At 34.9% G+C, this 26573-nt stretch overlaps 1 long non-coding RNA gene across 2 annotated transcripts in view; it reads left to right on the forward strand.

Moving 5' to 3' along the window:
• The window catches only part of LOC123384615, a 252683-nt gene extending 229305 nt beyond the window's left edge, over nt 1-23378 (forward strand). For both annotated transcript variants that reach the window (XR_006595988.1, XR_006595989.1), the window contains 2 exons: nt 15592-15657; nt 21706-23378. This is a non-coding gene — a long non-coding RNA (uncharacterized LOC123384615). The remainder of the gene's footprint in view (nt 1-15591; nt 15658-21705) is intronic.
• Nucleotides 23379-26573: the final 3195 nt, after the last annotated feature.

Below are 26573 nucleotides of genomic sequence, written 5' to 3' on the forward strand. Positions count from 1 at the left end.
TTGAAAATTCTGTGGATGATTTCAGTAAAAAATTAAACATAGCTGAAGAATTCAGTAAGAAAATAGGTCAAACTATCCAAAATATATGAAGCATAGTGCAATAGAGAGGTGAAACCTATAAATGTTTTTCCTAAGTACCCATCTTTGCCTCTCTGCTCATCTTTTAAAGCCTGTCAGTCCCTTAGCTGTATATGTGATACTTACCTGACACATTCTGCTTTATAATTCTGTTCAGAATGACATAGTTGGACTGGTAGTTTCTAATGATAGTAATATTGGCAATGGAAAAAGTAGGAAGATAAATTATTCAGAGGCATTCTAGCCTTCCATAACATGTTCACTAACACCAAAAAGCAATCACTTATGCTGCCTACATGAAGACCAAGTGAAAATAGTCATCTTGAACTGTGTTTCACTCAAATATACATACTTTCTAAATTATACTATAAAATTCCAGACTTCTTCAGGTTTACTTTTTTGACTGAAAATGCAAACTATATTTTGAAAACTATTTTACTTCAGTATTAAACATTTTATTTTATTTTATTTTATTAATGTTTATTTTTGAGAGAGACAGAGACAGAATGTGAGTGGGGGAAGAGCAGAGAGACAGGGAGACACAGAATCCAAAGCAGGCTCTAGGCTCTGAGCTGTCAGCACAGAGCCCGAAGCGGTGCTCAAACCCACGGACCATGAGATCATGACCGATGCTTAACCAAATGAGCCACCCAGATGCCCCAGTAGTAAACATTTTAAATATCTCAGAATAAAAATGATACAATCTAAGTTCAAATTCCAAATATTATTTGTTGGCATTTTTTAAAATTTGGTGATAATTTTATAATATACTCATGTTAGCTTAGTATCTAGTTTCCTTAAAAGTTTGAAACTATGTACTAAGGTCAGATTTATTAGAATGGCATACATTTAGTTAACCATTTATTAAAAAGAGAGAATTAAGTTAATTTTAGATAGATAGATAGATAGATAGATGATAGATAGATATAGATATTCTTTTCTTCATCAGATCCTCAAAATAGTAGAGCTTAAATTTATTTAGAAGTACTTTTTCTTTCTAAATTTTAGCATATCATGTATCCTTATATCAACTAAATATCAAAGGATTATTAGAAAAAAAGTTATGTTTCTTATAATTTTGGCAAGAAATGATTTCACATTTTTGGGTAATTCTGTTTCAGGGAAACACATGTAAAAGCAAAATTAAGGAGCAGGAAGGATTTTGTTAGTTTCTGACTTTCTTAGACCTGCCAAAATATGTTAGTTTTGCCCAATAGCTGCCAATTCAATTCCTGAAATAGGTGGCCTTTAGATTTTTCATTATCTGCAATATGTAAAGTTCAAAGATATTGTTATTTTTGTTCTAGATAAAATTTATAAGCTATTGTCAATTGGATATTCTTGATGCTCCTTCTTACTTTGTATCACTGTGTGGCATGGCTTTTGGTGTGCTTTCCTGATTAGCACTCTGTGCATTTGCATAGCTTAGAAAACTGCCTTCAACCTATGTCCACTTGGTTATGTCTTTGACATGAGAGTGTAGTCAGTTCCATTCCAAGGAAACTTACTTCGCCAACTTTTTTCTTTTCTTCCACTCATACAGACAGCTGACTGTGCCATAGCTGGAATTGTTTCCTGGAACCACGTCAGCACAACCCCACTTGCTTAGTATTCCTAAAACTTAAACACATTTCCATGTCCAATATGCCTACTATATCTCTTTGAATAGTTTTCTAACTATAAAGTGAAAGTTTGGTTTGCCACAAAATCTTTGGACACAAAATATAGTTCTAGGCTACTGATACTTCCTTGGATCCAACTCTATAAAAAATTCTGTATCTTTAGTCTTGGACCTTACCAGTAGCTATATGTGATATCTGCACTGGGCTTTATGAATGTTTTCAATAAATAACAAACAGACACAATATTGGCAAAACTGTCTAAAGTAAGAGGAAATGAGGATGCTATAATGGATTTATTATGTAAGACTAGATAACCTACCACCTGATTATGTTCTCTTGGAGTGTCTAAATAATCTTTTCATTTAAGATAGTAAGGAATCTGCTAAGGGAGATAGCAACATCTCTGAGAATCTTGATGATGGCTGTTGTCTGCATGGTGTGATTCTCAGTAGGAGGATAATATCGTATAAAAACTAATAATCAGCATATATGGTGGGATTTTGAAAAGGCAGACCAGCCAGCAACACTTGATCTTTCGAGGCAAGCTGGACAAAATTAATATAGTGGGTAGTGTGACTTGAGTGTCTACCATGATAAATTGATCTTTAGGACACTGTGATAATAACTAAATAGATTTTTGATTTCCTAGAAAGGAGATAGGCAGCCAACTATGGTATGTTTTGATTTGTATGATGCAAAGCTCAAGAGCTAGTGAGCAGCTATGGTAATGGAAAAGAGTGGTCCTTCCTCCACTTTTCAAATCTAATGTAGTTCAAAAATCTAAATAATGTCACAAATCCATAGCCTGTTGTTTAAACTCATGGCCAGGTATGTGACCAGAAGACATGAGTAGACACTTTTTCAAAGAAGACATCCAAATGGCAAACAGACACATGAAAGGTACTAAAAATCACTCATCATCAGGGAAATACAAATCAAAACCACAATGAGATACCACTTCACACTTGTCAGAATGGCCAAAATTGACAACTCAGGAAACAACAGATGTTGTAGAAGATGCAGAGAAAGGGGAACCTTTTTGTACTGTTGGCAGGAAAGGAAACTGGGGCAGCCACTCTGGAAAACAGTATGAAGCTTCCTCAAAAAGTTAAAAATAGAGCTAACCTACGACCCAACAACTACCCTACTAGGAATTTATCCAAAGGATAAAAAAATGCTGATTCAAAAGGGCACATGCATCCCAGTGTTTATACCAGCACTATCAATAATAACCAAAGTATGGAAAGAGCCCAAATATCTGATGGATGAATGGATAGAGAGTATGTGGTGTATATATAGACAATGGAGTACTACTTGGCAATGAAAAAAATGAAATCTTGCCATTTGCCACAATGCAGATGAAACTAGAGAGTATCATGCTAAGCAAAATAAGTCAGAGAAAGACGGATATCCTATGATTTCACTCATATGTGGAGTTTGAGAAACTTAACAGATGAACATAGGGGAAGGGAAGGAAAAATAAGATAAAAATAGACTCTTAAAAGGGACTCTTAAGTCCCTCTTAAAAGGGACTCTTAAATACAGAGAACAAACTGAGGATTGCTGGTGGGGCAGGGTGGGTTAAATGGGTGATGGGCATTAAGGAGGGCACTTGTGATGAGCACTGGGTGTCATATGTAAAAAAGGAATCACTGGGTTCTACACCTGAAGCCAAAACTACACTGTATGTTAACTAACTTGAATTCACTTGGTAAGTGAGCAGTGAATTAGTGAATTGCCTCCTAATATTCATCAGTAGGGAGAATCAAAAGCAATGAATGGTTGCCTGGAATGAGTAGCAATTCACATTCATTGTCTCACCTCAAAGCTGTTACTTCCTTTATTCTTTATTACAGCTTAGTCTGCAGGGACTTAGATCAACTTAACTTTCCTCCAGATTTTTCATTAGTCCAATATATTGATCATGTCACTTTAATTGGATCCAGTGAGTGGGGAGTGTCAAATATCATACAGTATGTAGATAAATGTGTGTCGAAGGGTGGCAGGTAACTCAGCAGAACTTACATGGCCCTTCACAATGACAAAATCTTTAAGATTCCAGTGGTCTGTGAGGTGCTAGGATATGCTCTTTATGATAAAGAACAAGGTTTTGCACCTCTCAGCTCCAAAGAGAAACAATGCTTCATGAAGAATTTTGGATTTTGGAGATAGCACCTACCACATTTGGGACTAGAACTAGAACTAATTGTTTGGGCAACTCTGAAGGTAGTTGTGAGTGGGATTCAAATGCTCTGCAGCAAATTCAGGCTGTAAAGAAAGCATACCTGTCACTTGATCCATATGGCCCAGTGTATTCGATGGTACTTAAGGTATGCATAGTGGGTAAGGATGCTGTATAGAGTCATTGGAAAAACCTAACTGGAGTGTCACAGCATAAACTCCTAGTGTTCTAGAGAAAGGTAATACCCTTTGTAGCCAAGAATTTTTTTCTCTTTTATCAAAGAGTTTATCAACCTCCTGATATGCTACTAGTTTTTAGTAATGACAATAAATGACTGAAACCCAAGTTGTATATACATTAATTCATAAAGTTGTGCAGACCTAGTTGCAATTCATTATATGATGGAAGTGTGCTTTAGAGATCAGGCTCAAAAAAATTCTGAAGTCACAGTAAAATAGGTGGCTTGGACTCTCATGTCACTTTCTTCTGTTCCTCTTCTTCAACTCCTATCTCTGGCCTCAATGAGAATTTCCTATGACCAACTGACAGAGTTAAAAAAGGCCTTGGTTGGTTAAGAGATGGGTTAGTGCAATATGTTGCCACTAGCCAGAAAGAACTTCTACCATTTTACATCCCCTTTCCTGAATATCACTCCAAAACAGTGGAAAAGAGAAATCCTTCCACTGGACAGAGCTAGGATGAACTTAGCCACATCAAATTAACATGGGGGAAAGACAACTTGAAGTACTGGTACATTCTGACTCTCAGGCACTGTTGGCCAGTTTGATTAGGAGACAGTAGAGAAAAATACTGGGAGATATGATCAAAGAAGTCTTGGGGAAGAGTTAAATGAATGGACTTATAAGACCATTCTCATATGTAAAGTGTACATATCATTTTGTCCCACATTAATTCCCAACAGAGAACATTTATCCCCAAAGAATATCTCACAACCCATATGGATAGGAACAGGGGTGGCTTCACGGATGTGTAATCCATATAGTCACACATGTCTTCACATTCAGAAGGCTCCACATTTAGTTTAATACACTGCCATCACCTTCAAATGCAGAGGGATTTTTCAGAGAGGGTCCTAAGTTTTCATTTTGCACTGGGCCCCACAAATTATGTCAGCGATCTTAAACAGCGTGACTTGCCCCATGGATGACAACTTGCCTCTATTATATGCAACTCCAGTATTTATACTAAAGTTGTGATTTTGACAGTGATAGAGACTATTAATGGACTTCAAACCCCAGTACTTTGTCATCAATGCTGATCTTTTTACTTGCACTTTAGAATATCCAAGTAGATAGTAGTTAAAATGGCCAGATAATATATACAATGTCAATTTAAATGTGAATTCTAAATAAACAATTGGCTTTTTGTTTGTTTTAGTATATGTGGAATATACTCATACAAAAAAAAATATGTGTTGTATGTGTGAAATTCAAATATAACGGTGTATTTTACATTTTTAGGTGCTAAAGCTGTCAACCCTACCAGCACTACAAACACAAAATACTCAATTGAGCATGACTTTTTTTTTTTTTTTTTTTTTTTGGTGTGCTATCTATTCAACTAAATGGTGTTAGGTTGATTAAATCAACCAATTCTACCTTGGAAGTAAAAACAATATATTCTTATAGAAATCAATGCATATTCTAGAGAGAATTTTTCTTTCTTATCTGAGATGTTTCCATCTGTACGGTTATCAAGGTGTTACAGAATCCTTGGAACACCTTATGCCACAGATGCACTCAGGTTAATGCACTGATTATATTTCAACGTCAGTGAGACAACAGGCTCTTGACAATGGAATTCACTGGTCTTACTATGTTCCCCAGAACCAAGAAGCAGGTGGCCTGATAGAATGCTATAATATCTCACTGAAGACTCAACTAAGGATTCAGATAGAGAGATTTTTACTTTGGGATTTGAATGGTGTCTTGTAGGATGTGGCATATGAATCTGATGGTAATCACATGACACTTTGTCAGTAGCAAGAATATATTATCTAAAAGCAATGGAGGAAGGTAGAAGTAAATCCTTTTACTATCACTTGCATGAGCCACCTTTACACTCTGTCCCCACAAATTTAGGCTCTTCTGAGTTAGAGACCTCAATTTCCAGGTCAGTGCCCCCACCGATGAACACAATAAGAATTCCACTGAACTGGAGGCTTAAACTACTATTTGGTCACTTTGGGTTTATTCTGCTGGCTGATATAATTAAGTCAGATTATCAAAAAGATAAATGTTGCTTTTGCACCTTGGGGTTCTGGGATAATTATGTCCACAATCAAAATAATTCACTCAGTGGGCTTGTGGATGCCTCAGTTGGTTAAGCGCCAGACTCTGGATTTTGGCTCAGGTCATGATCTTCGGGTTGGTGAGCTGGAGCCCTGTGTTGGGCTCTGCACTGGCAGTGCAGTGCCTGCTTGGGTTTCTTTCTCTCTCACTCCATCTCTGCCCCTCCCTTGCTTGTGCTCTCTCTAAATAAATAAATAAACTTAAAAAAATCCAAACCAAAAAAAAAAAAAAAAAAAAAAGAATTCACTTGGGAATTTCTTTTTGTTTGTGTACTCAAGTATTAAAAGAAACAAACAAACAGTAAAATATTATTTTGGCAATTAATTTCAGTATCCAAGTCCTCTGATGTTATAGTGACAAAGTCCTGGGAGTATTATGCCAGCATACCTGAAAGTAAGGGGGTGGATTTTAGCAAATGAGATGGAATTAGAAGTTTCCAGCAGATACATTGTTATGTATTCTCTCCTATATGGGCTATTCCAAATGCATTTGTTTCCAATGATCTTTTAAGAGATATCCAGTATGGTCAAGCAATCAGCTTTGTTTGTTGGAAATCTATGGCCAAGTTTGCTGCCGAATTTCCCATTTTCTCTTACTTGAATTTCTCCGGGAACACACCCCTCAAAAAATTTTAACACACAAGCTTTGACCTAGATTCTGTTTTAAAAAGAAAACTATGTAAAGGGGCTGCTTTTACTTTTTGCTGAATTATGACTTTTTAAAAATTATTTTATCATTGATATTATTTTTTAACCCTCATTTCACTGTAAATGGTCCCCACACAAAGAATCCAGTTACTTATACATAACAATCAATATACTAGTGGTAGAATTTTAATACAATGCTGCTTCAGGGGCCAAGTGTACTATTTCTTCTACAACTCTTTCATATAATCATTATTATGCTTTATTGTTAGTAAAGCATAAAACTATTAGAATTAACCATTAGAAAAAACACTTTCCCTACCCATCACTGTGTCCAGGCATTTTTAAAAAGAGTTAAGCCCCATCTTGATCCAGGGAAATAGTTTTAAGTTTGGCACCCAAAGGAGATAACATCTGTATAAAAAGATTTGCTAGATCCTTCTAACTTGTATCAGCTGACTTTGGAGAGCAATAGTGGAACAGGATTCTAAAAGGATCATACAAAGATGGACAATGTAAAGCTGTATAATTTTGAATCTATTAAATTATGCATTTAGAATATAATGTATTAACATGAGTTATTGGATCAAACAGTTGGATTCATTAATTATTTAAAATCTCGATGCAATACTGACCTTTGATTAATAAGGTTGAGGAGTTATATACCACAACAAATGAGTCTGAAGGGTTAAGGGAAACAATGTGTTGAAATGATTTTATTATATGCAAACTTCTCAGTCACTATAGTTATCCTCTGGATAGTGTAGATAAAACCAAATTTCAAAGAAAGAAAAGAAAAGAAGAGAAGAGAAGAGCAGAGAAAAGAAGAGCAGAGAAAAGAAAAGAAAACAGGAGAGAAGAAAAGAAAAAAAAGAGAAGAGAAGAAAAGAAAAGAAAAAAGGAAAGGGGGGAGGGGAGGAGGAAGGGTGTAAGTACAATTATGTGAAATAAGTATTCTACAGTTTCTTTATATCTGTGTTGTTATGTTCCATCTGATGTGCATCCCTTACATCTTAGGATCTATGAGTACATTATATTGCATAATTTACACTGATTATTATTTCTCTACTTCCTCTATCTCTCCCCCCAAGTTCTCTCTTGCCTGGCATGAAGAGTTCTGGAACTAGCAAATGTTATATTTTATGTTTTACTGGTGGCTTTATGATTTTAATTGGCATCATCCCATGGTGATTTAATAACTTGTTAGGACTGTGTATACCCTCTATTGAATATGGTTTTCTTAATTTGAGCAAAGGAAGAAAGTAAAAAGCTAAATGACAAAGGCACAACTGTGCCTTTTGCTTTTGCATCTTTCCATACTCTTTACCTTTCTCTGTAAAGAAAGGCCCAGGAGGCCGATCTCTGCAGACTGCCTTCCTGATGTTCCCGAGGGCTGACTTCTGGTTATTTGGGTAATAGTGGACCACCAGAGGGATCAGAGGAAAGAAGGAGGGGACAGCTCTTATCCATCCTCCTCGCTATAGGCAATACTCTCTGGTTGTGGCTATATCCACTTACCTCTGTAGCATTCCTTAGGTAGCCCTTTTTCTCTGGCTCTGTCTCTTTCACTAGGCTTCAGCGGCATTATTTTCTCCTGTGTTTTTTTTCTGATGTAAGGTCAGTAATAACATATTAGTATCTACCTCAACACCCTTTGTTATTTCCCATAACCCTCCTCTTACTCCTGTAAACATTTTCTTTACTAAAGACTCGTGAAAAATCTGAGTAGAATCTGTTTCCTGTTGGGACCTTGACCGATACTGTACCTACCATTTTCAATAAGGTGTTTTGGGAATTGAATAGAAGGATAAGAGGCTGACAAGAATACAGAGATTACATGTTCTACACTTTGTAACCTTAACCCTGACCATGGGAAAGGTTTCTCATACTTTGAGCTCTTCAAAAGAATCTATATAAATCCAAGGCTTCTCCTTATAATTCTTGTTTTCTTTGAACTTGCTAAAGTTTAAATCCCTACAGCCGTGCCAAGCAGGGGGCTCCAAATGGACCTCTGCTGTTTTAATAAAAGGAACAAAAAAAAAGGAGACAAAAATAATGAAGTAAAAGGCCCTGAAAAGTAATTCATTGTGAGATTCTGGGGTGTTGGCAGAGAAAGAAAATCAGTAATAAAAAAAAAAGTAGATACTGAAAAGCTTAGACTTTATTTAAAAAATACAATCTTTTTAGATGTTATTTTATTTGAACTGTTATTTGCTTACAATATTTATAAAAATTAGATGTATAGCTACCTTTTCATTTGTTTTTAAGAATTTACTTTTCAAATACCATAATGGGGATAGCACCATGTTTTAAGCTTGCAGAGTGACAATTGTAAAATATGGTGTTCTAATCTCTGTAGGTGCTGAAATCACAAGAACTGTAGGGGAATTGTGTCATTATATATAAAGTAATAGAAATCCTGGCCTTATTATTTTTTAAACTTTGATCTATCCAGCCAAATAGGTTAATAAAATAAGGGACTCAGGATGGATTTCTCTTCCAGTGAAAAGTCTAAAAACAGAGTATGGTTGGACAATTCTGAATCATTATAAGATTAAAGAGCCATCTGCGGCTTCAAGGCAAGTTTTATCCACATAAAGACCCAGTGGAGTGGCAATGGATGCCTGGCTTGCTATGTTACTGACATTTCTTAAAAGGAAAAATAATGATTAGAGTATCTTGGTTGGATACTATTGGGAAAGTGAATTTTCTGGTAATTTTGCTCACAAGAGCAAAGCTAATGATTTCTCATTGCAGTTAACCAATGTACAGAGCCACCAACTGGACCTGTGTAAGGATGGATATCAGCCTCATTTTAGTGATGACCTATGCATTGGATACTGTTAAATCATAATGCTAGAAAAGGTCTATCTGAACTTTGAAGAATTAGAGTTATACATGCAATATGATATCCTATCATAAAACTTGAACTTCAGCTTTTGGTTTTTCTATATTGTCCTGTATAATAAAAATCCTGACTCTGGAAAAAAATGTTTTTCTACACATCCATAATTTCAAAAACATCAGGAAGGAGTACCATGTGAAATTAGGCTAATGATAGAGCACTGGTTAACTCATATCACTGTGATCTAAGATCAAAGACTTTATCTGATTTATGTTTTTAAAATTTTTTTATCAATTTATATACAAAGATTTAAAACATTAAAGTCTTACCATTCTTAGCTCTTTTTTATGTTTTAAATTTTTGTTAATGCTTATTTATTTTTGAGAGAGACAGAGAGAGCATGAGCAGGGGAGGGGGAGGGTCAGAGAGAGAGGGAGACACAGAATCTGAAGCAGGCTCCTGGCTCTGAGCTGTCAGCACAGAGCCTGCCGCAGAGCTTCAACCCACTGACTGCAAAATCATGACCTGAGCCAAAGTCAGATGCTTAATCAATTGAGCCACCCAGGTGCCCCAACTCCTTTTTATGTTTTAAATTGTAACATATGTTGGGGGTTCTAAACTGCCAGTAACTTCTTTACTATATTTAGTTTACTGAAATATAGGTAACAAGAGATTCTCTTAGTAAGCTACAGTATTTATTCTTGGAAAGATCTTCTTGAATCCATTTTCTTTATAATGATGAAAAGAATAGAAAAATCTACAAGAACACCTAAGCTTCTCTCTCCCCCATTCCTGAACTTAAATGTAATGCTTTATACCTTTGGGCTCTACCTTCAAATGTTTGTTTCTTTACAGATTTAGGGTATGGAACAATTCACCCTCATGTTAATCAATGATAAAATGCAGAAAATAATAGTATTCAAATAATCAAGAGTAGGATAAATGCTATAACGTATATAGAGTGTTTCAGACAGTGGCTGAAACATATTGTAGCTATTCAAAATCAATGGTAAATCCCAAGAAGAATCTTCTGTTTCCCAGAGCAAATGAAGGCAGAAGAATCTCCTAAGTTCCTGAAAGGCTACAAGCCAAATGTCCCCATTCATCACCTCACAGAATCCTCTAGCTCTCTGAATTCTTTCACACTTTCACCCCTCCTGATAATGTCCTCCACCTCAACCACTGCTCCTTGTGTGCCTACCGTGCTGAGATACCAGTCGCTGAGGGAAAGAGGAGCTAAGAGATGGTAGTGACAGGGATATCTGCATTTACCTATTTCTCACTGTATAGTTTATCTCATCTCTGCCTCTACCTCATTCTGACAGGAAGATGGGGAGGTTATTAATCTGACGCAGGCAACTGACTGGAAATAGGGGAGGGCATGTTGTTTTTTCGTTCCACCTGATACCCTGAACTTGAAAGCTGAAGAAAAACTCATCATATTGTTAAATCATTATTTAAAGGACACAGCATCAAGTGTAAAAGAATATGGCCTGAGAAAAATTTACGAACCACAGAATCTATTTTTCTTTCTCGTGTCTGTAATAAGACAAAGCTTAGAGGAAAGAAGGGGATAAAAGTAAAGAGCTGAAAAGTGTTTTGTTCTTTTCTTTTCTTTTCTTTTCTTTTCTTTTCTTTCCTTTCCTTTCCTTTCCTTTCCTTTCCTTTCCTTTCCTTTCCTTTCCTTTCTTTCTCTCTGTCTCTCTCTCTGTCTCTTAAGTGAGTAGAAGTAAAGGAAATAAATACAATTCTCAGTCTCCACCCATTGGGTCTCAGCCCTTTGCTGGCACATTCATATGTGTGAAGACCAAGGTTTCCTGCAGGTCCAATACCATTTCATCACAATACCCTTGGAAAAAACAATAAAAACAATTCTAATTGGTGGTGAGGCTAAGGCAGAAAGCTGAGGCAAGATTACACCTGGACAAAGCTGGCTGCCACAACTATGTCTGTAATAAATGGTGACTCATGGAGACAAAAAAGGAGGAAAAGCATAAGACATTTTTGATACACTGGTCATGCTTCAGCCACGCTGGACATCTCTTGTCTCCTCAACATTGTCCAGCTGCTTCCACATTTTTGGTTTTTGCAATGGCTATTCCTTGTGCTTGGAATGCTGTCTCTGAAAGTTAGATGAGTAGATCCTCATTAGCATTTATGTTTCAGGTTTAAAAATTATGCTCTGGCCTCTCCATGTAAGCATCCATCCATCCATCCACCCTGTCTGCCTATATGCAATCATTGCACTTATCACTCAGCATAGGACTAATCAGTCTTTTATATTTACGTAACTTCCCTTATTTTCTTTCTCCCTTACTGAAAGGCTGCATATGAGCAGTAGCTTCACTCTCTTGTGTTCTCTACTATATCCCAAGCCTAAAGCAATATCTAGCATAACATATTCTCTCAGTGAATATTTTGCAAACGATACATAGAGGTATGTTCTTCCAAGTTGTAAACAGACATACGAGTAGGGAAAGGCTAATGTCTTACTAACAGATCAATTTGGAGGTTGCAAAAATTGATGCAGATTTAGCGATCTGGCTAACTTCCAGATGATGAGCAACACGTTTCAGATCTGAGGAGAATGAGGAATCCTGTGAAGATACACAGGCCTCACCAAGTGCCATGTGGAAAAGTCTGGAGAGATGCTACGTCAACATCAAGAGCCGGAGGGGAAGCAGAGAAGAAACACAGGACCAGTGCATAGTCTTCCCTTCTCCCACAGATATGTGGTTATTAGTGAAGTCCATGACATCTCTCCCCTCGTGCACTGATATGCAGGATTATTATGCTCTAGTTGTTCAAAAATGAGACCTAGAGAAGCTTAAGGAGAGGCTAATGGACAACTTCTGAACTGTACTGGGACTGATTTATTTCTCCAGAAGAAATAATTTTAAAATCATTTTGAAAATGCTTATATTGTTTCAATTTACATTTTAAAAATCAGGTTATGGGACACCTGGGTGGCTCCGTCAGTTGAGCAGCTGACTTCATCTCAGATCACTGTCTCACTATTGTGGGTTCAAGCCTCACGTCAGCTTTGGGCTGATAGCACAGAGCCTGCTTTGGATTCTCTGTCTCCCTCTCTCTCTCTCTGCCCCTTCCCCACTCCTTCTCTCTCTCTCTCTCAAAAATAAATAAACATTAACAAAAATTTAAAAAAAATTCAGGTTACTATCACCAAGTGGGAAGACTGGGAGAAAAAAATAAGACCTGGGAATTAATGTGAATTGCTGTAAGTCAGTTCTTTTTAAATAAACTTGAAGTTTCTGGATTCTTGTAAATGTTATTTACCATATTGTGAATCAGTTTTCCCCACTCTAAATTCATATTGGTTTTCTAGGTCAGAAAGTTAGACAGCCTTCCACATCTTTACTATTTTCCAGTGGATGTAATTTATACCAAGATTAGACCTTTCCTGAGGAATTAGGACTAAGTGGACTAGTAAATTGAATAACTCATACCTTATTAGTCATTGCCAGATATTTTTTTCTAGATGCTGTTGAATAGTGTTTTCAAGAAATCCATAATTTAATTAGAAATATTGGCAAATTTTAAGATCTAATTTTATATAATTCATTCATTCATTATTTATAGGTGCATATTCATTTCATTTAAGTAAGACATTTTTATTCTTTTCACCTCTTGTATGAGGAAAAAAAAAAAACTTCCAAGATTCTCTAACTACAGATCTTAACTCTATTTATGGGGGGTTGGGTGGGGGGGAGTAGTGTTATTTTTTGCAACAGATGTTTTGTTTTAATGCTAGGCTGCAAGTCTATCTTTAGTCTGACATAATGGTGCAGGAAACAATTATCTGAAAATTGTTAAGACTACAAGGAAACAAGGCAGGTTGGCTTTAGTCAAATGTTCAACCAGGATCGAATGAGTTGAGGACAATGATGTCTCTGGATTTAGTAGAATCATTTACTTGATTTGCCATAGCCTCTTTTCAGTGTCTAAACAATCCTTGATTTTTTTCCTCTCGGCCTTTGCTTATCAAAACCATCCTCCTCATCCCGCCTTTGTCTCCAGTCATCCTCTTCAACTTGATGGCATCTCATTCTGGACTTCAAAAGGTCTAAGAGTGTTCTGTTTGAGGTATAGAAAGGTAACTTAGACTAGGAAAACTACTAACAGGTCTGGTTTGAATTTTGGCAAGGTTTAACTTTGACCTCACTGTAAGTTATTTACCTATATTTTAGAGAATATAATGAACCATAATGATAGGATGTTTCACCTGAATACATTTTAAAATTAAAAACATCCAGTAAAACTCACAAAGTATCACATTACATTTTATAAAACATTTGTATATATTTGAAGACTATATATATATATATATATATATATATATATACACACACACACACACACACACACACACACACACACACAGAGAATATATATATAATCTCCCAGAAAACCCCTGGAGTCTAATATTTGATTAAAAGTTTGTATATGGGATGCTGGGGTCACTCAGTCAGTTGAGTATCCAACTCTTGATTTTGGCTCAGGTCATGATCACAGGGTTGTGGGATTGAGGTCCCACTCAGCATGGAGACTGTTTAGGATTTTCTTTTCTCCAGCTGCCCCTGTCTCCCTGCTCATTCTCTCTCTTTCACTCTCATAAAAAAAACAAAAAAGAAAGAAAAAAGAAAGGAAGAAAAGAAAAGAAAGAAAGAAAAATTGTATATACCCAGTCTGTACTGTATGATCTTAATGCCAATAGTCTGGCAGAGTCGGGTCTGGGTCTGGAAAGCAAACTTAGCCAAAACAATTACTGAAGTAGATTTCCATAAACAAATAGTTTAGAGGCATGGATATAAGGCTGTGTTTGAGTCACTTTTGTTATCCTAAATACAAATGTTCTAAGCAAATGTTTTTTGTACTGATATTTCTTGCTTCTATCCCTTATCAGTTATAGGGCTTAATAAAAAATATATAGTTATTTTGTATTTATTTATCCTAGAAAATACTGTTTTATTTCCATTTATATTGCTATCTGCTTTGTTCATTTGTCTTAGTAACAGTGATATTTTCCAAAATGAACACATTTGCAGAAGGCTTTTGGATGTTTTCCAACTATACTCTCAATATTGAGTAACATCCAATTTGAAGGATTTTAATAAGAAGGATTTTACTAGTGTTGGTGATGTTTATAGCTTTTTAACAAATTATAGTAATAATAATTTTTAGTGATGTAACAATGAATCCTTTTCATTGGTTTAGATATTAGCACACAGCTAGGTATAAATAAATCTAGATGTTTTGGATGGAGGAAATCCATATAAAATCCTGAATTAAGGAAAGCGTTCTCCATCAGGAGATATGTATTATAACTGACAGTACAATGTGGATTATAAAACATGTATACAAAAATCATATGACTAACTTTAGCCATTCATGCTATTATCTGAGGGTCTGCCTTCTCTAATCACAGATTTCCAGTCTTGTAAATTCCATGTCCACATTAGTCATTTTATAAAACATTAGTATTTGCAAAAACCCAAAGAATCAAATTTACATGCCAAGATTTTTTAACCTATTAAATGTTGAACATATATTAAATGTATACTGACCATGTTTTTAAATAAAAGAAGATCCAAAATGAAATATTTAGGAGGGCACTTGTTGTGATGAGCAGTGGGTGTTGTATGTAAGTGATGAATCACAAAATTGTACTACTGAAATTAATATTATAGTACATGTTAACTAACTGGAATTTAAATAAAAATTTTTTAAAAAGTAAATTCTAAGATATATGCCAAATGATATATAAACTGTAGGAAATTTTTAACTGTCATTCCTATAAAGCTGATACTAGAACATGCAGTATGTTGATCTTGACAGTTTATCCCATGTTAATTATGTGTTTGTGTCTGTGTTTTCTGTCACATTGCAGGTGTAAACTGAAAGAAACCCAAAGGTTGATGGTGTTACCGAGAAAGGAGGCATGGATTACATAAAGGTAAGGCTGGGGGAAAAAATATAAGAAATAATATTTGTAACCATGGAAATGGGCATATTTGCCAAAGTAGAGTGCAAAATCAGTTGAGAAATATCCAAGGAGATGCCCTTTGAAGCACTGAGCATGGTGGGGACAGCAGGTGTTGTGGAAGAGGACAAAAAGACAGAAAGACAGATGCAAGAAGTAAACATTTATGATTTTGGTCATGGAAGCCAAAGGAAGCAGTTTGAACATGCTGAGAAAATGGAAAGGAATTAAATTGTTTCACATATATGAGTACTTGAGTTGATATTTAAATTTTCCTTTAATTGCGTTTTCTTTTTCCAAAGATAAATATAATCTGCAGCAGAAAAAATACTCTGGTAACTTTAAAAGTTCAGACAGGAAATGTGTGTGTGTATACCTTCAAAAATGATACTTTTACAATGTTAATTTAATTCAAATTGTTTTCCTTTTTTAACTTTCTGATTTATATCATTGTTTTTTCTAAGCAGAACTCAGAGTACATTCAAATTGGAATAATAAAGCCTTTTTCTTTGAGTTAACCTCTCCTATTCTCTATCTCAAACCAGGATTGAGTTTTACCCATTACAGAGAAAGACAGAGAGAGGGGAGAGAGGGGGAGAGAGAGAGAGAAAGGGGGGGGGGGAGAGAGGAAGAAAGAAAGAAAGAAAGAAAGAAAGAAAGAAAGAAAGAAAGAAAGAAAGAAAGAAAGAAAGAAAGAAAGAAAGAAAGAAAGAAAAAGAAAACTGTCCCAGAAAGAATACAGTCTAAGGTAATCACACAAAGAGTGTGGGTAGTACCTTTTAATTCAAACTTCAATTAAAAATTCATATACCGGGCACCTGGGTAACTCAGTCAGTTAGGCGTCTGACTTAGGCTCAAGTCATGATCTTGCAGTTTGTGCTTTCAGACCCCAAGTCAGGCTCTGTGCTGACAGCTCAGAGCCTGGAGCCTGCCTCTGATAATGGGTCTCCCCGCTCTACCCTCCCCGGCTCATGCTCTGTCTCTCTCTGTCTCTCAATAATAAATAAATGTTAAAAAAATTTAAAGAATTCATATACCAACTATGAGATATCACCTAAAAATAATGTGGGGATATTTAACATTGAATATTCTAGACTGTTTGGTGTTATGTGAACCTCACAGAATATAGTATTTGACCTGGTGCTCCTGTTCTCTTGGACTCAATGACTCAAAGACCTGTTATTTACATTTCACTCTTCCTATAACAGAACCTTGGTAGATTCTCAGAATATCATTATAATTTCTAGACCTTCACTATATAATGAGGGCTTAGGATAAAGATATTTTACTTTACAGTCTCTCTATATTTATACACTTTTCTTAATGTATTGGCATTTTTGTTTTAATTCTTGAACATATTTCACCACATATTGATTTTAAGCATCATCTTTCTCTGCTGTGATTGTGGTGGAGGAGGCAATGAAAGTAAGTTCAAAGTCAACAGTTCTCAGGAAGAAAATGTCTTTGAATATAGATAGGATATACAGCACTTATCTATAGTATTTTCAAAGAAAAGCTTTATATAACTTAAAGCCACAAACATTTAATTTTATACTGTGGTACATAATTTTACAAGACCTTCCCATGATTATATGTAAAATAATTCCAAAATATTAACAAAGAAAGCAATAAAAGGAAAACCTTTCTTGGACAAGAATGTAGCTAATTGGTAAACAAAAACAAAAACAAAAAAAAACACGTAAACTTTATGTAATGGTAACCTATCCAATATATGCAGCAACAAAAATATTTCAATGTCTAATTAACCAATATTTCAAAATTTTATTAAAAATACTTTTTAAGGGCACCTGGATGGCTCAGTCGGTGAAACGTTGGAATCTTGATTTGGGCTCACGTCATGATCTCACAGTTCGTGGTTTGAGCCCTGGGTTGGGCTCTGTACTATCACCTTGGAGCCTAGAGCCTGTTTCTGATTCTGATTCTGTGTCTCCCTCTCTCTGTCCTTCCCCACTTGCACTCTGTCTCTCTCTGTCTCTGTGTCTCTCTCTTTAAAAACATTTAAAAAAATTAAAATAAAGAAAAAGAATACTTTTTTAAAATCTTAAATCAGAATGTCACAAAAAAATCTAAACCTTGTACACACAATGAAAAGTAATTAATTAACTAATTATTAATTAATTTTTAAAAAGCCAGAAGAATCTAACACAGGCATCACAACTCTTTTCTTTACAGATACATATCAGCATTGAAGCACAGGGCTTGGCAATAATGACATTTGTTGTTGCTGTTGTGGCCATTATTGCCTCTGTCATTGTTTTCATTGCTTATTAAAAAAATAATTTTGTCATGGAAACCTGTTCTAACCTTTAGGAAATAAGTAAAGGACAGATACTGTCCATGTGTCCATAGGAGGAAGTTTCGCTAACCTAGATTAACTTGACTTTATCAGTATTGCTACTACAGATAAAATGTTCTATTCATCACCATTAATCTAATCTTCAAATAGTCTTTCGGCTTTTATTCCTTTGTTTCCTCTATCCTCATAAGTTTATGTAAACCACTAGGTTTCATTACATAAAAATTGGAAATACACAGATATTGTTTGACAGCAGATATGTCAGAAGAGTGTTGATATGAATACAGATTCTTTTTTCCCCTCCCCTTTTAAACAATCTATTTATGATTCTTCTTGATTTCTTAGCCTTCTGTGACTCCAGTAAACAGTTGGCCTTCAAACTTCAGATGCTATCTATAAACTCTTACTGTTAACATTTATTTTGTGTATTTATATACAAACATATATATATATATACATACACATACATATATACAAATCTATCTATCTATCTATCTATCTATCTATCTATCTATCTATCTATCTATCTAAATCTGCCCATAGTGAACATTTTGTAATAATAAACACACACTAATTTAAAATGCTTCTGTTTGGAATTTATTATATTTGGCCATAAGTAATATTTCAACATAGCTACTAATTCTCTCTCCCTCTCTGCCTGCCTCCCTGCCTTTTCCTTCCTCCCTCCCTCCCTCCCTTCTTTCCTTCCTTCCTTCCTTCCTTCCTTCCTTCCTTCCTTCCTTCCTTCCTCCTTCCCTTCCTTTCTTCCTTTCTATGTGAAATTAAATATATTTTAAAACATGATAGAATTCTGTTTTGCTTTTACTCTGGAAACATCTCCGATCTCTCCTCTGTTTTACATTAAAGGGATATATAAAGGAGAACAGGAAGGAATTATTTGATGACTCAACCTACTTTCCATATCTGAAAATCAGGGCTATAGGGGTTTAAATGGAATCCATTGTCTGCCATCCCTCCAATTAAAACACTTATAAATACCCTAATCTGAAATGGGTAAAATTTGCACACAAGTTTATTTAGTTTATTACGAAAGGAAAGTTTGTATGTCCTTCCCAGGAATATTTTAGAAAGCAATGAATATCAGAACAAGAAAGAAAACACTTGTGTGCTAAGAAATTCATATTTTATAAAATACTTTCACTTCTCTCCAATCTTATAGTAAGCATGGAATTTATGTCCTGAGATATTTTATGACTAAAGTAAACTTTGAAAGCCACATCATTCTGTAAACATCTGAAAATATTTGCATTGGTAGCAATAAATTTGTATTTGTGCCATATGAAAATGAATTCTCACGCAAAGCAATCATTTTTTTAATTTATTTTTTGTAGCATGTTACTATAAATGGAAGTATTTATTTTAGTTAGTCTTTACTTTTACATGCTGCCCTGAAAAGTATTTTATATAAATATCACTTAATTGAGAGGTTTCCTTTGAGCTTCTAAAGGAAAAATATTTTATATTATTTGCTGTCTAAAAAACAGAGTTCTTCAAGCACCTTTAATGGATATTTCTCATTTTTGCTGCTGATAGACCCAGGTTTATGAGCCTTTGTAGAAATTTGTAGAAAAGATTAAGTGTTCTGTTTTTTTGAACTATAAATCAAGGTAATTTGGCTCATTCTTATATATACAGCCATAATGCAACTTTCTTTAAATAATCTTTACAGGTATAAAATAAACTTTCCTCCTACTTCACAAACATGACCAGTTCCCAACCACTCTTACTTTTATTAACAGCCAACTTAAAAACTCAGATCTACTTTGTAGGCCTCCATAACCTAGATATGGCCTATGTATGTCTCTCATCTGCCAAAACAATTTAAACAATCCTCTTGATAATCATGTTTCTAGATCATGGAACACTGTTTTTACCTAATACATCAGTAAATTTTGAAAACGTTTTGTCCTTTATTTGGGATAGTAATTTCCCCAATGTTTGTGTGAAATATTAGAATTTACCATTCAAATTTGCTTTTGGACTTCATGTCTTCTGTTCTTTCAATGTATTTGGACAGACATTATTGTTTTATTTTGTGCCACTTTTCTATGTTCTTACCAAGGAATCCACCACATTGATTTATAACCATGAGGGTCAATACTTTTTTTTTTTTTTTTTTTCAGTGTGCCTGGGTGGCTCAGTCAGTTAAGTGGCAGCTTAGGTCATGATCTCATGGCTCATGAGTTTGAGCTCTGAGTCAGGCTCTGTACTGACAGTTTAGAACCTGGAGCCTGCTTTGGATTCTGTGTCTCCCTCTCTGTCTGCCCCCTCCCCCCACTCATGTTCTGTCTCTCCCTCTCTCTCAAAAATAAATAAACATTAAAAAAAAACTTTTTTAAATAAATAAATAAATACTTTTTTTTGCGGCTCAGGTCATGATCTCATGTTTTGAGAGTTCAGTGAGTTGAAACCTTGAGTTGGGTTCTGTGCTGAAAGCTCAGAGCCTGGGGCTTGCTTGGGATCCTGTGTCTCCCTTTCTCCCTGCCCCCCTCAAAAATAAATAAAAATATTAAAAATATATTAAATACTTTTTTTATTTACATAATATGTTTTTCCTTGCATTTTTTTTAATCTTTTTTTTCAACGTTTATTTATTTTTGGGACAGAGAGAGACAGAGCATGAACGGGGGAGGGGCAGAGAGAGAGGGAGACACAGAATCGGAAACAGGCTCCAGGCTCTGAGCCATCAGCCCAGAGCCCGACGCGGGGCTCGAACTCACGGACCGCGAGATCGTGACCTGGCTGAAGTCGGACGCTTAACTGACTGCGCCACCCAGGCGCCCCTTTCCTTGCACTTTTTGATAACATGAATATATTTTCTCTAAGTTCCTATTTTCTAGAAAAAAGTCACCTAAACCCTGGGCATTTAATATATGAATGTGGAAATGTACTGACTGTTGAAATGTAGAAAATTCTGCCATGAAACAAGAGGTATATAAAAGTAAATAATGCTTTAGATCATCCATTGATTCCTCTTAAACTAGCAATCACCAGAAAATGTTCACACATTTTGGTACCAATAAAGAAAGCTTCTGGAGCACCTGGGTGGCTCAGTCAGTTGGGCAGCCAACTTCAGCTCAAGTCATGATCTCACAGTTTGTGAGTTTGACCCCACGTCGAGTTCTGTGCTGACAGCTCAGAGCCTGGACCCTGATTCAGATTCTGTATCTCCCTCTCTCTCTGACCCTTCTCCGCTCACATTCTGTGTCTCTCTCTATCTCAAAAATAAATAGACATTAAAAAAAGGTTTTTTAAATAAAAAAAGAAAGCTTCTTCCATATACTTTCACATAATATAATTCTCATGTTCTTTTATTTGTGAGAGTTGCTTACTCATTTTTCCAGTGCAGATGACAGATTTCTTCTTTTTGCTTCCCCTGTCAGTTATCTTTGCAGCAAAATAAGTTGATCTCCCTTGAATTGGTTCTTATTAAATTAGCTTTACTATAAAAGCTAGGGATTTCCACATAACTTAAAAATTCCCTCAAATGTCCAACAAAAGCCGGGTGTAAAGATTCTAACCCCTGCTGGCTAGCTAAATATAGAGAGAGGAAAGCATGGCTATTCTTTGTCTTCAAAAGTGGTAGCTGTTTATCTTTTCCATTTCTTATCTTGTAGATAACCTTATAATTCAAGACAATAAGAATAATTTTCAGTATTCTTGCTGCTTCTACACACCCATAGGTGAAACTATTTCTGCAGCAGAGTTCTGTGAGAAAATTACATTTGCTGCAGTCGGGAGACAACTGTTTCCAAGTTTGCAAGCCTCAAGGTGAATGATTTCAAGTAAGGCCAGTAGATTCATGTTTCTTTGAGGGTTTTTGAAAAACCTGTTCCCAATACAGTGTCTTTTTTCTCCTGACTGCTATTCTATTTGAAAGGAAATAGATAAAATCATGCTCAATCTGTACATAAAAACAATTTAAAAATATGAAAACAGAATTTTTTATCTTTTTTGTTTGACTGTTTTCAACATATCCCTACCAATGTGGAATGTTTCATTATGACTTTAGAACAGGAAAGGACAATTGCATAGAATGTAACTCTGTGGTAACATTACTATGCTTCTCCTTACTCATCAACCTTCTTCATTATATCCAAGTCATCAGCCACCTTCAGTGTTTAAAAGAAAACTGGATAATGAATTATCCCTTTTCCTCCTCTCAAAATAATGAAATTCTTGAATTAAATCATTCATTTATCATAAGCCTTGGATAAATTCGGTGAAGAGGAAAATCATTTCTACAGTTTATATTGATGTAGTAGTAATTGCACTATTTTAAAATAGGATGCTATTACCTCTTGAAATCTATTCCATCATACAAGACCATATTTCTGATGTCTGGCTACTTCTGTTACCCTGTTATAAGAGCACTACTTATATATATAATATGTCAATGAAGAAATTTGAGTTTCCTATTTTGCTGATCAGGTAATATAATCAGGCTAGTTTTTTGTTTTTGTTTTTGTTTTTACTTTAATTCATTTTGCTTTACCAAACATGATAGTACCAAGATGTACCTCGGTACTTAAGAGATGTCTATTTAAGTTCATTTAATAAAAGAGATTTTGGGGGTTGTGTTTGGATTATGTGGTTTTTTTTTTTCAGTTTTAACAGTAAATATATGGCAATGTTAATCACTAATTTTACAACTTTAAAAATCAAAGGAATATATTTCTGTGTCATAAGGGAAAGGTATAAATATCAACACTTGGATGGTAAATATTTAATGTATTTTCCATTTAGTATTTCAACTTTTATAAAAGAAGAAAACAGAGAGGGATATCTGAGTTTAAATTTTATAAAAAATAATGAAAATAATTTAAGTTGAGAGTCTACTTTAATACATAAGTCAAAATATCACACACATTAAGTCTTACCTTTTGACATAGAAGCAGAAGTGACCCTTTTAAAAAAAGTTGACTTCGTTCCTCCTCTGATAACAATTTATCAATGGTTACAATTCGTGTTTTGAATACAATGTAAATTACTTTCTATGGCTTATAAGATTCTGCATAATCCACAGTCTGGCCACTGATAGTCTGACCAAATTTTAGTCAGGCTCCTCTGAGTCATCTTCTCTGTTAGGGAAATTCCTTGCCCACTCCTCCACCCCTATCCTGTCTTCCAACCTATACTAGGTTGCTATTTATTTAATTAACCGGTACCTGCAGTGTATTTGTTGATGAGTTGTTCTGAATTAATTATCTAACATTAATTAAACTCAAGTGTTGAATTTAAACTTTTCACTCGGATAAGCAAATTTCAAAAGAAATAATGAATGGAAATCTATAGGAATGGAAAACCAAAGTGTATGCTTGAGACTTCTGGAATTTTCTGAATTCCAGAACCAATAAACAGAACTCAAAACCAATAAACAGAACTCAAAAAGTTCACATTCATTTTTTATTTTCAAATATATAAATTGGGGGTGACTTGGTAGCGCAGTTGGTTAAGTGTCCAACTTTTGATTTTGGTTCAGGCCATGATCTCATGGTTCATGAGTTTAAGTCTTGCATCGGGCTCAGTGCTGACGGCGTAAAGCCTGCTTGGGATTCTCTCTCTTTCCTTTTCTGTATCTGCCCCTCCACTGCTCACACTCTCCCTCTCTCTCAAAAACTAAAATGAACTTATATATATATACGTAATAAATTCTACTATAAAATTTTAAGAATATTTACAGGCAAGTGGAATAGAATCTGGATTAAATTTTCACTAAAAAACAAACATTTAAAAGAAAAAAAATAAATTAAGTATATAATTCTGTAAAAAGAGTTATAAACTTGAACTTTGTAAATAACTTCCTCAATTCTCTACTTCACTGGGAATGTATAAACAAAATCATAGAGATAAGAAAGTAGATAGACAAAGTCATTCTGTGATATATATGCATTCATAGATTTGAGAGATTTTCTTTTAACAAATATGAAACATTTGTTATTCAATTTCACATGCTAGCAAAATATAACTTCCTGGTTTTAATAAAATGGCTTATAAAGACATTCAGAAATTTCGTGGACATCAAATACCTCCTAAAACATAGTACTTTTATGAGCTGAGTGTAAATGAATCAAAACCATATGGCAATCATTTCCTTTAAATGAAATGCACATGGTGAAAGTACAAAAGAAAAACCTGGGCAGAACTCATGTAAAAGTAGCCTGTGGATTTCTAAAGTTGATGTTGTGTTTTCCTTACTGAGAAAATATGGACCAACATGAAGGGCCTCTGCTAGCTTGAGACTGGCATAGCAATGGATGTATGTCTTCAGTATTTCCATTTCATCAAGGCACTTTTCTTTATAGATTGTGTCTCTATAAAACAAGTGTTTCTAGCCATTTTCTTTTTCTGTAGTGTAGCTATAATCAGGACATGAAAAGAAGTGCATAGAATGAGCATCATCTGGAGTGAGACAGACATTTAGAGTAGGAAATGCCTTCAGTGTTACAGCTTACAATATTTGGGAGAAAATGCTATTATAAAATTCTTCCGGTGGTAAAAATTTTTACATTTTGTGAGACGGATGTCTCTACACATACCTCCTCATTTACTCCTTCCTAAAATGCATGTTTTGAAAGTGCTACTGTAAATCAAAATATGCATTAAGTTCTTGATACTCTTCACATGAAGTTTCTTCCCAAACACAGGTTAGTCTCTGATACATGGTTATGTGTTCAATTTCACATATGATTCATAGAACAGAAATTATTAGTGATTAATAGTTTATAACTTTTCACTGACATCTTTTCTTGAAAGAAGATTTTAAATGAACTGTTCTTTTAAGCCTGCCTAAATGTTATTGCTTTGCCAAATACAGTATTTTACCTTGAGAGGGTGGAAAACAGGACTGGCTACCTAGAGAAGGTCTGTGCAAAGTGAAAGAGTAAGTCTTGTTAAAGTTATTAAGGTTTTAAGGTGGTGACAACAAAGTAGAAGTCAAGTGTGGCATCCCTCTAAAACATGGGGTCGTGTGACACATTACATACCTATGGTGTAAGCCCTGGGAGGTCAAAGAGAAAGGCAGGAGACCGACTTTAGGGAGATTTTATTTAAGTGATCTACATAGGCCTTTTTTTAAAATGTAAAAGCGTTAAGTAAGAGATACAAAGAGGATTTTACATTCCTGTGCAGTTTAGAGGTTTTAAGAAAGAAAGTATAAAGAGTTATATTTCTTTATTTTTTTATGTTGTTTCTGGTTGCCAAACTGGGATCCTTGGCCACAAAACTCTTCTAGAACTGAAAAGGATATTACTTTTTTTTTACAGCAAAAATATCTTCTAAATGAAATATTTCTTAAATCTGAAGCCAAATTTATCTCATAGTAGTCACAATTCTTTGTTTTACATTTAGTGGCAAAATGTTACTGAGTTCAAATAAAACAAATATGTAGTTAAGGACATTTCTCACCTCTTAGTTAATTATGGGACTTTAAACTATGTATGATATGATTTAAAGAGGGCTCAAGCTCTCTTATTTAGGGTATATTGGAGTATGCTTATCTAGGTTTACATTCTGTATATCTTATCCTGCTTGATGCTCTTAAGATAAAACCCACTGAATTACTGGAGAGGTACTCATCTGAAGGATGAAGGCACTGAATCATGGGACCTGAAAAACATTAAACTACACAGAAAATGTCCATGTATTTAACATTAGGAGATGCAGAATAATGTAACTTTAATTTTCAATATCCTATTCCTGACTTGAGAGTAGACATATGGAATGTCATAAATAGCTACATTTAAAATTTTATTTATCATGGATACTTCTAAGTAGTTATTTGAAATTATATGTGTTGTTTACTTCACTCATGTCTCTATAAGTGGGTAGCAGCAGAGACAAAACACTTGTGAAAACATTTAAGCCAGAAAATTATTAGTGTCATTTATTCACCAATTAAGCCAGGTCCGAGGATAAATTTTAGGGTACAGAGCCAGGAAGAGCAACAAAAAGAGTCAAAGGAAGGTAGAGGCTGGAGAAGGTATATGGTGGATGAGAGTGAATCCCCCAAATACCAGGACTTGTGTGGGCATATACAGTATATATATGCAACATATGCCATATTATATAATATATGTACTGTAATTCATTTGTAAAATATTTTTATATATCAATAAGTAGGATTCACTTTTCACTATTTGATTCCTGAATTCCTGAAATAAGTATTTGTTCAAATTGTGCCTTCAAAGTGAAGGATATGTCCACAAATTGTTTGGGCATGCTGGGCAGAACACATGAGCAAATGGATAAAGACATAACTGTATATAAATCATAAATTAATACCATAACATCTTGACATATGGGTATTCCCCTGAGTAACCTCCTAGTGCCAGTAGTCACTCATAGCCCAGATCATGCAAGTTGAGGTAACATTATTTGTTGAATATTCTTTGGCATCTTAGCCACATGCTTATCAATTCAACCTTATCTATGAGTAGCTCTTTTGATCTTAAATATTTTAGGTCATGAAGAAATGTTGTTAATAACCCCACATGAGCAAATAAAAGTGTTTCCTATTGCCCTAATATCTTCCAACTAGACTTTCCATGTT

The sequence above is a fragment of the Felis catus genome, chromosome A1, assembly GCF_018350175.1.
Source record: "Felis catus isolate Fca126 chromosome A1, F.catus_Fca126_mat1.0, whole genome shotgun sequence".
Classification (NCBI taxonomy): Eukaryota; Metazoa; Chordata; class Mammalia; order Carnivora; family Felidae; genus Felis; species Felis catus.